We start from the raw sequence: 11,541 nt of genomic DNA on the forward strand, positions 1-11,541 counted from the left end.
TACAGCAGTGTAGTTGTTAGACCGAGGACAGTGTGGGTCGTAGACTAGATAGATGGAGCTGTGTTATTCAATACAGCAGTGTAGTTGTTAGACCGAGGACAGTGTGGGTCGTAGGGGAGATAGATGGAGCTGTGTTATTCAGTACAGCAGTGTAGTTATTAGACCGAGGACAGTGTGGGTCGTAGGGGAGATAGATGGAGCTGTGTTATTCAATAAACCTGTGTAGTTGTTAGACCGAGGACAGTGTGGGTCGTAGGGGAGATGATGCTTGGGCTTGGAGAAATACCTAATGGTTATTTAGGGGCCAAACTAGCAGAGCACTGTTAAACATGTACATGTAAAATGCCAATAGTTAATTGCCCTGTTTTCTATGGGTCTGTCTTGGCACTGGAGGCATTTGTTTCGTCGTGTTTTCAATAACTAACTACTTCCCCCCAGACATCTCTGACATTTAACTAGGTCTTCTTTGTGTGTGTGTGTGTTTTGTCAGAGTGATCACTGTAGCCCAGCAGCAGCTAATACTGCTTTAACTCCATGTGGCCTGTCTATTAGTGGAGACAGGATGGCCTTGGATCATAATAAAGACATATTCACACTCCTCTTAGCCGTACTAACAAGGCAACACATCAAACTAACTCTCGGCAGGGGCCCATCTCAGCCTCCATCAAGTCCCCGGGACTCCGCGTCTGTTGTCCCCCCTCTTTCCTCCCCTGCCACCCCGCCTCCCTGACTCCCTGCCTCCCTGCCTCTCTCCATCCCTCCCTGCCTCCCTGTCTCCTCCCTCTCTCCATCCCTCCATCCCTCCCTGTCTCCCTGTCTCCTCCCGCTCTCATCCCTCCATCCCTCCATCTTTATCTCTCTATCCCTCCATCCCTGCCTGCCTCCCTCCCTCTCTCTATCCCTCCATCCCTGCCTGCCTCCCTCCCTCTCTCTATCTCTCCATCCCTCCCTGCCTCCCTGTCTCCTCCCTCTCTCCATCCCTCCATCCCTGCCTGCCTCCCTCCCTCTCTCTATCCCTCCATCCCTGCTTCCTCCCTCTCTCCATCTGTTCCCCCTTTCCTTCCTTCCTTCCTTCCTTCCTTCCTTCCTTCCTTCCTTCCTTCCTTCCTTCCTTCCTTCCTTCCTTCCTTCCTTCCTTCCTTCCTTCCTTCCTTCCTTCCTTCCTTCCTTCCTTCCTTCCTTCCTTCCTTCTACCTTCCTTCCTTCCTTCCTTCCTCCCTCCTCCAGTCCTTCTCTTTTCTTTCTCTCTGTTTGTAAATGAGATTGGTCATAAATTCAGTTAGTCTCATCTATATTTGATGGCTGGTATTTGCCTGGGCCAGGAGGGAAGTGCACTTTACATGTGGCAACACATGATTACCTGGCGCTCTTACTGTACAGGATCAGACAAATCAATAGGATGTATAATTCACTGTCTCTGCCTTCCTCGCTGTCTGCTTTTATGGCTCTCTATCCTCCCTCTTTCATTAATGTTTTATCAAGATTGACTGGAACCAAAAGTTGTTTTCTATCGTTATTTATTCAACCTTAATCATTAAATAAAACTGCTAATTGGTTCTATTCTGAAGATACCTATAGATGATAAAGTGAATCTCAGTCAGAGTTCTGGTTGCATTACGAAATGAAACATGATTCATTATTAATATTAGTTTCTCAGTAATTTAATAACAACCAGACACTTTCATGCTGAAAAGCTGGAGCGCCGGCCAGAAGATCCATTGAAGTTTACTCCTATAGGACGTCTCCCAACCTCACTGTATCGAATCATCTCTCATTCATATGACTGAGCTAAGGTGAGGAGATGTCTTCTACGACCGCCAATCAGAGTCCCAAATCAGAATGACCTCACCACGGACCTATTTGATTGGTGGTTAAGTTGGTCTATTCAGGAAGTTGATTGACAGCGGGCAGGTTGGTATTTTTAGATGAATGTCCTGTCATCACAGCTGGTTCAGTACATCCTCCATCAAACTAACCTGGTGATATATACAGTACATCCCCCATCAAACTAACCTGGTGATATATACAGTACATCCCCCATCAAACTAACCTGGTGATATATACAGTACATCCTCCATCAAACACACCTGGTGATATATACAGTACATCCCCCATCAAGCACACCTGGTGATATATACAGTACATCCCCCATCAAACACACCTGGTGATATATACAGTACATCCTCCATCAAACACACCTGGTGATATATACAGTACATCCCCCATCAAACACACCTGGTGATATATACAGTACATCCCCCATCAAACTAACCTGGTGATATATACAGTACATCCCCCATCAAACACACCTGGTGATATATACAGTACATCCCCCATCAAACACACCTGGTGATATATACAGTACATCCTCCATCAAACACACCTGGTGATATATACAGTACATCCCCCCATCAAACACACCTGGTGATATATACAGTACATCCCCCATCAAACACACCTGGTGATATATACAGTACATCCCCCATCAAACACACCTGGTGATATACAGTACATCCTCCATCAAACACACCTGGTGATATATACAGTACATCCTCCATCAAACACACCTGGTGATATATACAGTACATCCCCCATCAAACACACCTGGTGATATATACAGTACATCCTCCATCAAACACACCTGGTGATATATACAGTACATCCCCCATCAAACACACCTGGTGATATATACAGTACATCCCCCCATCAAACACACCTGGTGATATATACAGTACATCCCCCATCAAACACACCTGGTGATATATACAGTACATCCCCCATCAAACACACCTGGTGATATATACAGTACATCCCCCATCAAACACACCTGGTGATATATACAGTACATCCCCCATCAAACACACCTGGTGATATATACAGTACATCCCCCATCAAACACACCTGGTGATATATACAGTACATCCCCCATCAAACACACCTGGTGATATATACAGTACATCCCCCCATCAAACAAACCTGGTGATATATACACTCCCTCCCTCCCTCCCTCCCTCCCTCCCTCCCTCCCTCCCTCCCTCCCTCCCTCCCTCCCTCTAAACCTGGTGATATATACAGTACATCCCCCATCAAACAAACCTGGTGATATATACACTCCCTCCCTCCCTCCCTCCCTCCCTCCCTCCCTCCCTCCCTCCCTCCCTCCCTCCCTCCCTCTCTCTCTCTCTCTCCCTCCCTCCCTCTATCCACACACATCAGACGGGTGGATGGAGGGAGGAATCTGAAGACAATGGTGTATTGGAGGAGGAATGTGAAGGAAAATCAATCATGTCATAAGTGAGGAGGATGGGGGTAAATGTGAACTCTGACAGGGTTCATCATCTGGCGGCTGGCTGTCCATCCAGCATGCGGCTGGAGGCTGGAGTTTTCTCACTTTGTCCTCCTGGATACCGACTTTGTGGATAGATCTCAGGGTACTTCTGGATGGTAGAATGAGGAGGGTCAGACTCTGCCTCTTTGGGCAGAACGTTGTGCTTCTTTTTTTGTTTGTTTTCTCCATCTGTATCGTCTTCTTGCACCTCCCCGGTAACGAGATATGTCAGAGAAGCAGTTGCTTGGGGTGTTGTTCCAGTGACTGCTGTACTACCGCACTGGATAGTCTGAGGTCTGTTCCACTGGGTTACCAGACCTCTGCCTCAGTGGAAGTCCAATAGTCCAACCCTCAGTATTTACTCTGAAGGAGAAACGGGGTGTTTATATGGTTATCATGTTGTATTTACTCTGAAGGAGAAACAGGGTGTTTATATGGTTATCATGTTGTATTTGTTCTGAAGGAGAAACAGGGTGTTTATATGACCATCATGTTGTATTTACTCTGAAGGAGAAACAGGGTGTTTATATGGTTATCATGTTGTATTTGTTCTGAAGGAGAAACAGGGTGTTTATATGGTTATCATGTTGTATTTGTTCTGAAGGAGAAACAGGGTGTTTATATGGTCATCATGTTGTATTTGTTCTGAAGGAGAAACAGGGTGTTTATATGGTTATCATGTTGTATTTACTCTGAAGGAGAAACAGGGTGTTTATATGGTTATCATGTTGTATTTACTCTGAAGGAGAAACAGGGTGTTTATATGGTTATCATGTTGTATTTACTCTGAAGGAGAAACAGGGTGTTTATATGGTTATCATGTTGTATTTGTTCTGAAGGAGAAACAGGGTGTTTATATGGTTATCATGTTGTATTTACTCTGAAGGAGAAACAGGGTGTTTATATGGTTATCATGTTGTATTTGTTCTGAAGGAGAAACAGGGTGTTTATATGGCCACGTTACGTATTCAATAAGAATACAAGCAGAGCTCTGAACATGACAGTTAACAGAGAAACATGCAGCAGAATTATACTGTATTATGTGAATGGAGTGTTCATGTCCAATAGGGCTGGCCTGATCTGTCCTGTATGCTTGTCTGTAATGTTCTTAGTTATATTGTAGCTATTCTATTGTAGACATTCAATTGTACATATTCTATTGTAGACATTATATTGTAGATGTTCTATTGTAGACATTCTATTGTAGATGTTCTATTGTAGACATTCTATTGTAGATGTTCTATTGAAGACATTCTATTGTAGATGTTCTATTGTAGACATTCTATTGTAGATGTTCTATTGTAGACATTCTATTGTAAACATTCTATTGTAGATATTCAATTAAAGACATTCTATTGTAGATGTTCTATTGAAGACATTCTATTGTAGATGTTCTATTGTAGACATTCTATTGTAGACGTTCTATTGTAGACATTCTATTGTAGATATTCTATTGTAGATATTCTTTTGTAGACATTCTATTGTAGAAGTTCTATTGTAGACATTCTACTGTAGATTTTCTATTGTAGATATTCTATTGTAGACATTCTATTGTAGAAGTTCTATTGTAGACATTCTATTGTAGATTTTCTATTGTAGACATTCTATTGTAGATATTCTAGATTGATCTCTACAGCTGATGCTGCACTGCCCGCTGTGGGCTTTTATTGTCCTACTTCTTCCTCTACTCCATCTGCTCTCTCTCTCTCTCTCTCTCTCTCTGTCTCTCTCTCTCTCTCTCTCTCTCTCTCTCTCTGTCTCACACTCTCTCTCTATCTCTCTCTCTCTCTCTCTCTCTCCCTCTCTCTCTCTCTCTCTGTCCCTCTCTCTTTGTCTCTCTCTCTCTCTCTCTTTCTCTCCCTCTCTTTCTCTCTCTCTATGTCTTTCTCTCTCTGTCCCTCTCTCTCTGTCTCTCTCTCTCACTCTGTCTCTCTCTTCCTCTCTCTCTCTCTCTCTCTCTCTCTGTCTCTGCCTTTCTCCCTCTGTCTCTCTCTCTCTCTCTCTCTCTGTCTCTGTCTTTCTCTCTCGCTCTCTCTCTCCCTAGACCGGAAACACATGTGTCGTATTATGTCTTGGTTGGTCAGTGACCCTGCTCCTCTCTCAGGTTGCCAGTGATCCTGTGACACATGCTCCCACACTCCCAGGCTTGGAGAGGATGAGATCAACCCTAAAACAAGCAAACAACGTTGGCTGTAAAAACAAGCACCTCCACACACACGGAGGGAGCAGGAAAGGGAAGAGAGCGGGAAACATTGAAGGGCAAACTCCCCCATTAACTAGAAAAATCTCACAGCATCTAATTGTAATTTCCCCTTTTTTTCTGCCTGAAAAATCATTTGGGATTTTGTGAAAAACAGTTTGTTTTATTAGTTTAGCTAGAATGTAGGCTATCATATGGCATTTTATTGTGCATTGTTGCAGCTCGTGTTTGAAGCATGGTTTCCTAAGCTGGTTTAAATTGTGTTAGTGCTCAGTTGGGTCTCTGAACTTCATTTTCACCCTGATCAGAGTCAGTTTTTCCTGGGAGAGTAAGTACCTCACTAAAATGTGCTAAGTCGCCCAATTTGCAATGCAGTTATGACAATATCCCACCCTCTACCACCTCTTCTCCTCTTCTCCTCTTCTCCTCCACCTCCTCTACCACCTCTTCTCCTCTTCTCCTCCACCTCCTCTACCACCTCTTCTCCTCTTCTCCCGCACAACCTCTTCTACTCTTCATATCTGCCCCCCCCACATCCTCTTCTCCTCTTCATATCTGCCCCCCTCCCCCCACACAACCTCTTCTCCTCTTCATATCTGCACCCTCTCCCCACACAACCTCTTCTCCTCTTCATATCTGCACCCTCTCCCCACACAACCTCTTCTCCTCTTCATATCTGCACCCTCTCCCCACACAACCTCTTCTCCTCTTCTTATCTGCCCCCCTCCCCCCCTACAACCTCTTCTCCTCTTCATATCTGCCCCCCATACAACCTCTTCTCCTCTTCTTATCTGCCCCCCACCACAACCTCTTCCCCTCTTCTTATCTGCCCCCCCCCCCACAACCTCTTCCCCTCTTCATATCTGCCCCCCCCCCACAACCTCTTCTCCTCTTCATATCTTCCCCCCCACAACCTCTTCTCCTCTTCTTATCTTCCCCCCCACAACCTCTTCTCCTCTTCATATTTGCCCCCCCACAACTTCTTCTCCTCTTCTTATCTCCCCCCCACAACCTCTTCCCCTCTTCATATCTTCCCCCCCACAACCTCTTCTCTTCTTCTTATCTTCCCCCCCACAACCTCTTCCCCTCTTCATATCTGCCCCCCCACAACCTCTTCCCCTCTTTCCATACTTCCTACACGTGTTCATCATTGTGGTTTTACATAATTGAAAGTTAACACTTTTCTTCGGCTTTATAACAACAACGATCTTTACCGTTGTCTTTAAATACATTACTTCCAGAAATGAAAATAAAAAAAACCAGAGGAATCAGGATTCTTGGCAGAACAACGGTTGCATTTATTATGTAAAATAATTGTACAGGTAGGAGGTGAAACCGTTTGGGGATTTCTGTTATAGCTTGGAAGAAAAGGGAAAAAAAAACGACTGAAAAACGAGCACATTAAAAAGAACCCAGCCTCCGTCCCAAATGGTACACTATTCCCTATACAGTGCACTACTTTAACTAGACTCTGGTCAACAGTAGTGCACTATAGAATGAATAGGGTGCCATTTTGGATGCAGACCTAGTCTTTCCCATCTGGTCCTACTGGCTGTAGAGACTGATCTGAGCTGTCAATCACCTATCCCCCTCTGTGAGGAGAGGTCCCCAGCGCTGAAACCCTCCACATCTCATTAACACACCGAGTAGAGAGACAGTGGAGAGATTTTGGGGAGAGAGAGGGAAGAGAGAGGCTAGAGAGAGAGAGAGAGAGAGAGAGAGGGAGAGAGGGGAGAGAGAGAGGGCAGAGAGAGAGAGGGGCTGAGTGAGAGAGGGGCTGAGTGAGAGAGGGGAGAGAGAGAGAGAGAGAGAGAGAGGGGCAGAGAGAGGGAGAGAGTGAGAGAGGGGAGAGAGAGAGAGGGGCAGAGAGAGAGGGCAGAGAGAGAGGGGCTGAGTGAGAGAGGGGAGAGAGAGAGAGAGCGAGAGAGAGAGAGAGAGAGAGAGAGAGAGATCTTCAGAGTGTAGAGTGTGTGGCTTAGTGTGGCTCGGCAGGATTGTAATATTTTGGTTGGTGTGACAGGATCATTTTAGTGATTTGCAGGATTTATCTGCTGTTAAAGTACAGCCTGGGGCTCGTCTAATTGGTAGGAAAGTAAATTCCCCCCATCCTCCTGTCACTCTGTGTTTTATTTACGGAGGGCTGCCAGAACCTATTTACACAATAATGAGGATACATCACTGTGGTGCTGTAACACAGAGACTCGCAGCATGGGATCCAGACCGGACAATTACAATCACGTCTGAACTGGTGGAGGTGGAGTCTCTGTCAGCCTCTATCAGACCTGGAAAAAGGGGGAACTACACTAGACTACAGCTGAGCCAGGATCGGCACGTCGACTATCACAATAGCCTACTGTCGGCGTTTCAAAAGTTTACTTTGAAAATGATGCTATCATGACGCTGTCTTAAATCTTCCCCGGTCACCTCTCTGGGTCGTTATTCAGCCTCTATATATCACAGAGGTTTTATACAGGTTCTGGAAGAACGATGTCTTCCCAGTCGATGGGAGGACGAGCTAGTGATTTAGTGTTGGGGGTATAGAGGAAACAGGTTGTATTTTAGAGAACTGATATTAAAACCAGCCAAGTGGAGATCACTTTCAGTTCTCTCTCTCTCTCTCTCTCTCTTTCTCTTTCTCTCTTTCATTTCTCTCTCTCTTTCAGTTCTCTCTCTCTTTCTCCTCTCTCCTCTCTCCTTCTCTGTCTCTCTCTCTTTCAGTTCTCCCTCTCTCTCTCTCTTTCTCCTCTCTCCTCTCTACTCTCTACTCTCTCCCTCTCTGTCTCTCTCTCTCTTTCAATTCTCCCTCCCTCTCTCTCTCTCTTTCTCCTCTCTCCTCCCTCCCTCTCTGTCTCTCTCTCTTTCATTTCTCTATCTCTCTCTCTCTCTCTTTCTCTCTCTCTCTCTCTCTCTCTCGAAAGTCATTTCTCCATTATTCGCAGCTCTCCTTTCAGAGAATGCCTGCTCAGTTAGAACGACAGAGGGAAAGAGAGAGTTAATTCAGGAGAGGAGAGCAGGTTTTCTACCCTGCTCCTTCCTTCCCATCCCTTCATACGGCTCCTGACACACTGTACTAGATGGCCCAGGGGGGAGATGAGAGGAGGCCTATTTTTCACACCTCACTGGAAACTCTCTTCATGATGAGCCTCTCAAGGTGAATATTGGCATTTATTTAGCCTGTACATAACATTAAAAAAACGGAGCCGCATTTAGTAGCAGCTCGTCACATTAGAAAGTGTGTTGTCAGAAAGCATCAGTCGTAGTCATTTTTCAAATCGCTGCTTGGGTTCTCCTCTCCCTCAAACCCCTATTCAACTTGATTGTCTGCTCCTCGTGGCATTCCAGTTGTCTCTCGTTGTGATCAAATCAAATGGATTTATATAGCCCTTCGTACATCGGCTGATATCTCAAAGTGCTGTACAGAAACCCAGCCTAAAACGCTGGGTTGAGATTAGAAACCTAGAGAGGAACCGGGCTATGAGGGGTGGCCAGTCCTCTAATGGCTGTACTGGGTAGAGAGGAACCAGGCTATGAGGGGTGGCCAGTCCTCTAATGGCTGTACTGGGTAGAGAGGAACCAGGCTATGAGGGGTGGCCAGTCCTCTAATGGCTGTACTGGGTAGAGAGGAACCAGGCTATGAGGGGTGGCCAGTCCTCTAATGGCTGTACTGGGTAGAGAGGAACCAGGCTATGAGGGGTGGCCAGTCCTCTAATGGCTGTACTGGGTAGAGAGGAACCAGGCTATGAGGGGTGGCCAGTCCTCTAATGGCTGTACTGGGTAGAGAGGAACCAGGCTATGAGGGGTGGCCAGTGATGACAGTATGAGCCTGGCTGCAGCAGCTTCTCCCAACACTGTTGAGAGGAAAATCATTACAAGTAATGAACAGTCTTGGCTGAAACATCAAAACAGTTTTGACAGCAGTACGTCTCTTCTATTCATTTTATTGTTGGTTTGTTATTGGGGCGTTAAGATATCAACACAGCCAAGGCAGGAGGACCACACAACCAAGGCAGGAGGACAACACAGCCAAGGCAAGAGGACAACACAGCCAAGGCAGGAGGACAACACAGCCAAGGCAGGAGGACAACACAGCCAAGGCAGGAGGACCACACAACCAAGGCAGAAGGACCACACAGCCAAGGCAAGAGGACAACACAGCCAAGGCAGGAGGACAACACAGCCAAGGCAGGAGGACAACACAACCAAGGCAGGAGGACAACACAACCAAGGCAGGAGGACAACACAGCCAAGGCAGGAGGACAACACAGCCAAGGCAGGAGGACAACACAGTCCAAGGCAGGAGGACAACACAGCCAAGGCAGGAGGACAACACAGCCAAGGCAGGAGGACATGGGCGATGTACGGCGTTGAGGTTTAAATGCCCTACATCTCCTGTGTTTGTTAGTTAGTTAGTACAATGTGCTGTTCTGATCTGCTCTGTCTGGCCCTGTAATGCCAGGAACCAGAAGCCTAGTGTGGTCTATCTGGCCCAGATCTGGCCCTGGTCTTGTCCTGGCCCAGGTCTGGCCTTGTATAGAGAGAGGGTGTAATTGGAGGTGGCACACGTGACAATTGGGTGTTATTGGTACTGGCCTCCTGCCTCCCCTGCCCTGCCAGTGAGAGAGCTAGCCTCTATCATCTAGCCTCTATCCTCTAGCCTCTAGACTCTAATTTCTATCCTCTAGCCTCTATCCTCTATTCTCTATTCTCTAGTCTCTAGTCTCTAGTCTCTAGCCTCTAGCCTCTAGCCTCTAGCCCCTAGCCTCTAGCCTCTATTCTCCATTCTCTAGTCTCTAGCCTCTAGCCTCTAGCCTCTAGCCTCTAGTCTCTAGCCTCTAGCCTCTAGGCTCAAGCCTCTAGCCTCTAGTCTTCTCAAACCCTACATATTTTCACTGGTGGTTCATTAACAGTTAGCTCCTTCTGATTTTTAGCACAAAGCTTCAGCCAAGGGTGTCTCCCAAATGGCACTACTTTTCATCAGATCCTTATGGGCTCTGGTCAGAAGTAGTGCTCCATGAAGGGAATAGGGTGCAATTTGGGACTTAGGGTCAGGTTATTGATGCTGACTGACTGGTCTGTATGACTAATGAAGTGGAGAAGGCTAGTTGTTATCGGAGTCTCACAATGTAACTCTTAATAAAAGATGAAACAGGGAGGAGACAGGGGAGACAGAGGAGAGGAGAGGAGAGGAGAGGAGAGGAGAGGAAAGGAGAGGAGGAGAGGAGAGGAAGTGGAGAGGAGAGGAGAGGAGAGGAGAGGAGAGGAGAGGAGAGGAGAGGAGAGGAGAGGAGAGGAGAAGGAAGGAAGGAGGAGAGGAGAGCAGAGGAGAGGAGAAGGAGGAGAAGGAGGAGAGGAGAGGAGAGGAGAGGAGAGGAGAGGAGAGGAGAGGAGAGGAGAGGAGAGGAGAGGAGAGGAGAGGAGAGGAGGAGAGGAGAGGAGTGGAGAGGAGAGGAGAGGAGAGGAGGGGAGAGGAGAGGAGAGGAGAGGAGAGGAGAGGAGAGGAGAGGAGAGGAGAGGAGAGGAGAGGAGATGAAAGGAGGAGAGGAGAGGAGAGGAAAGGAGAGGAAAGGAGGTGAGGAGAGGAGAGGAGAGGAAAGGAGGAGAGGAGAGGAGAGGAGAGGAAAGGAGAGGAGAGGAGAGGCGAGGCGAGGAGAAGGAGGAGAGGAGAGGAGAGGAGAGGAGATGAGAGGAGAGGAGAGGAGAGGAATGGAGAGGGGATGAAAGGAGAGGGGATGAGAGGGAGGAGAGGAGAGGGGATGAGAGGGAGGAAAGGAGAGGGGATGAGAGGGAGGAAAGGAGAGGGGATGAGAGGGAGGAGAGGAGAGGAGAGGCTAGAATTCTCACACGTGCCTGATAAGCAGCTTCTGTTCTGTTCAAGGCTGCGAGGAAGTGCATCCCTAATGGCCCCCCTGTTCCCTGTACTGAACACTAGGGCCCTGGTCAACTGTAGTACATCACATATGGAATAGGATGTGATTTGGGATGTGGAGGAGCCAGGCGCCGCGACAGTGACAGA

This window comes from Oncorhynchus mykiss, chromosome 1, assembly GCF_013265735.2.
Source record: "Oncorhynchus mykiss isolate Arlee chromosome 1, USDA_OmykA_1.1, whole genome shotgun sequence".
In the NCBI taxonomy this organism is placed as follows: Eukaryota; Metazoa; Chordata; class Actinopteri; order Salmoniformes; family Salmonidae; genus Oncorhynchus; species Oncorhynchus mykiss.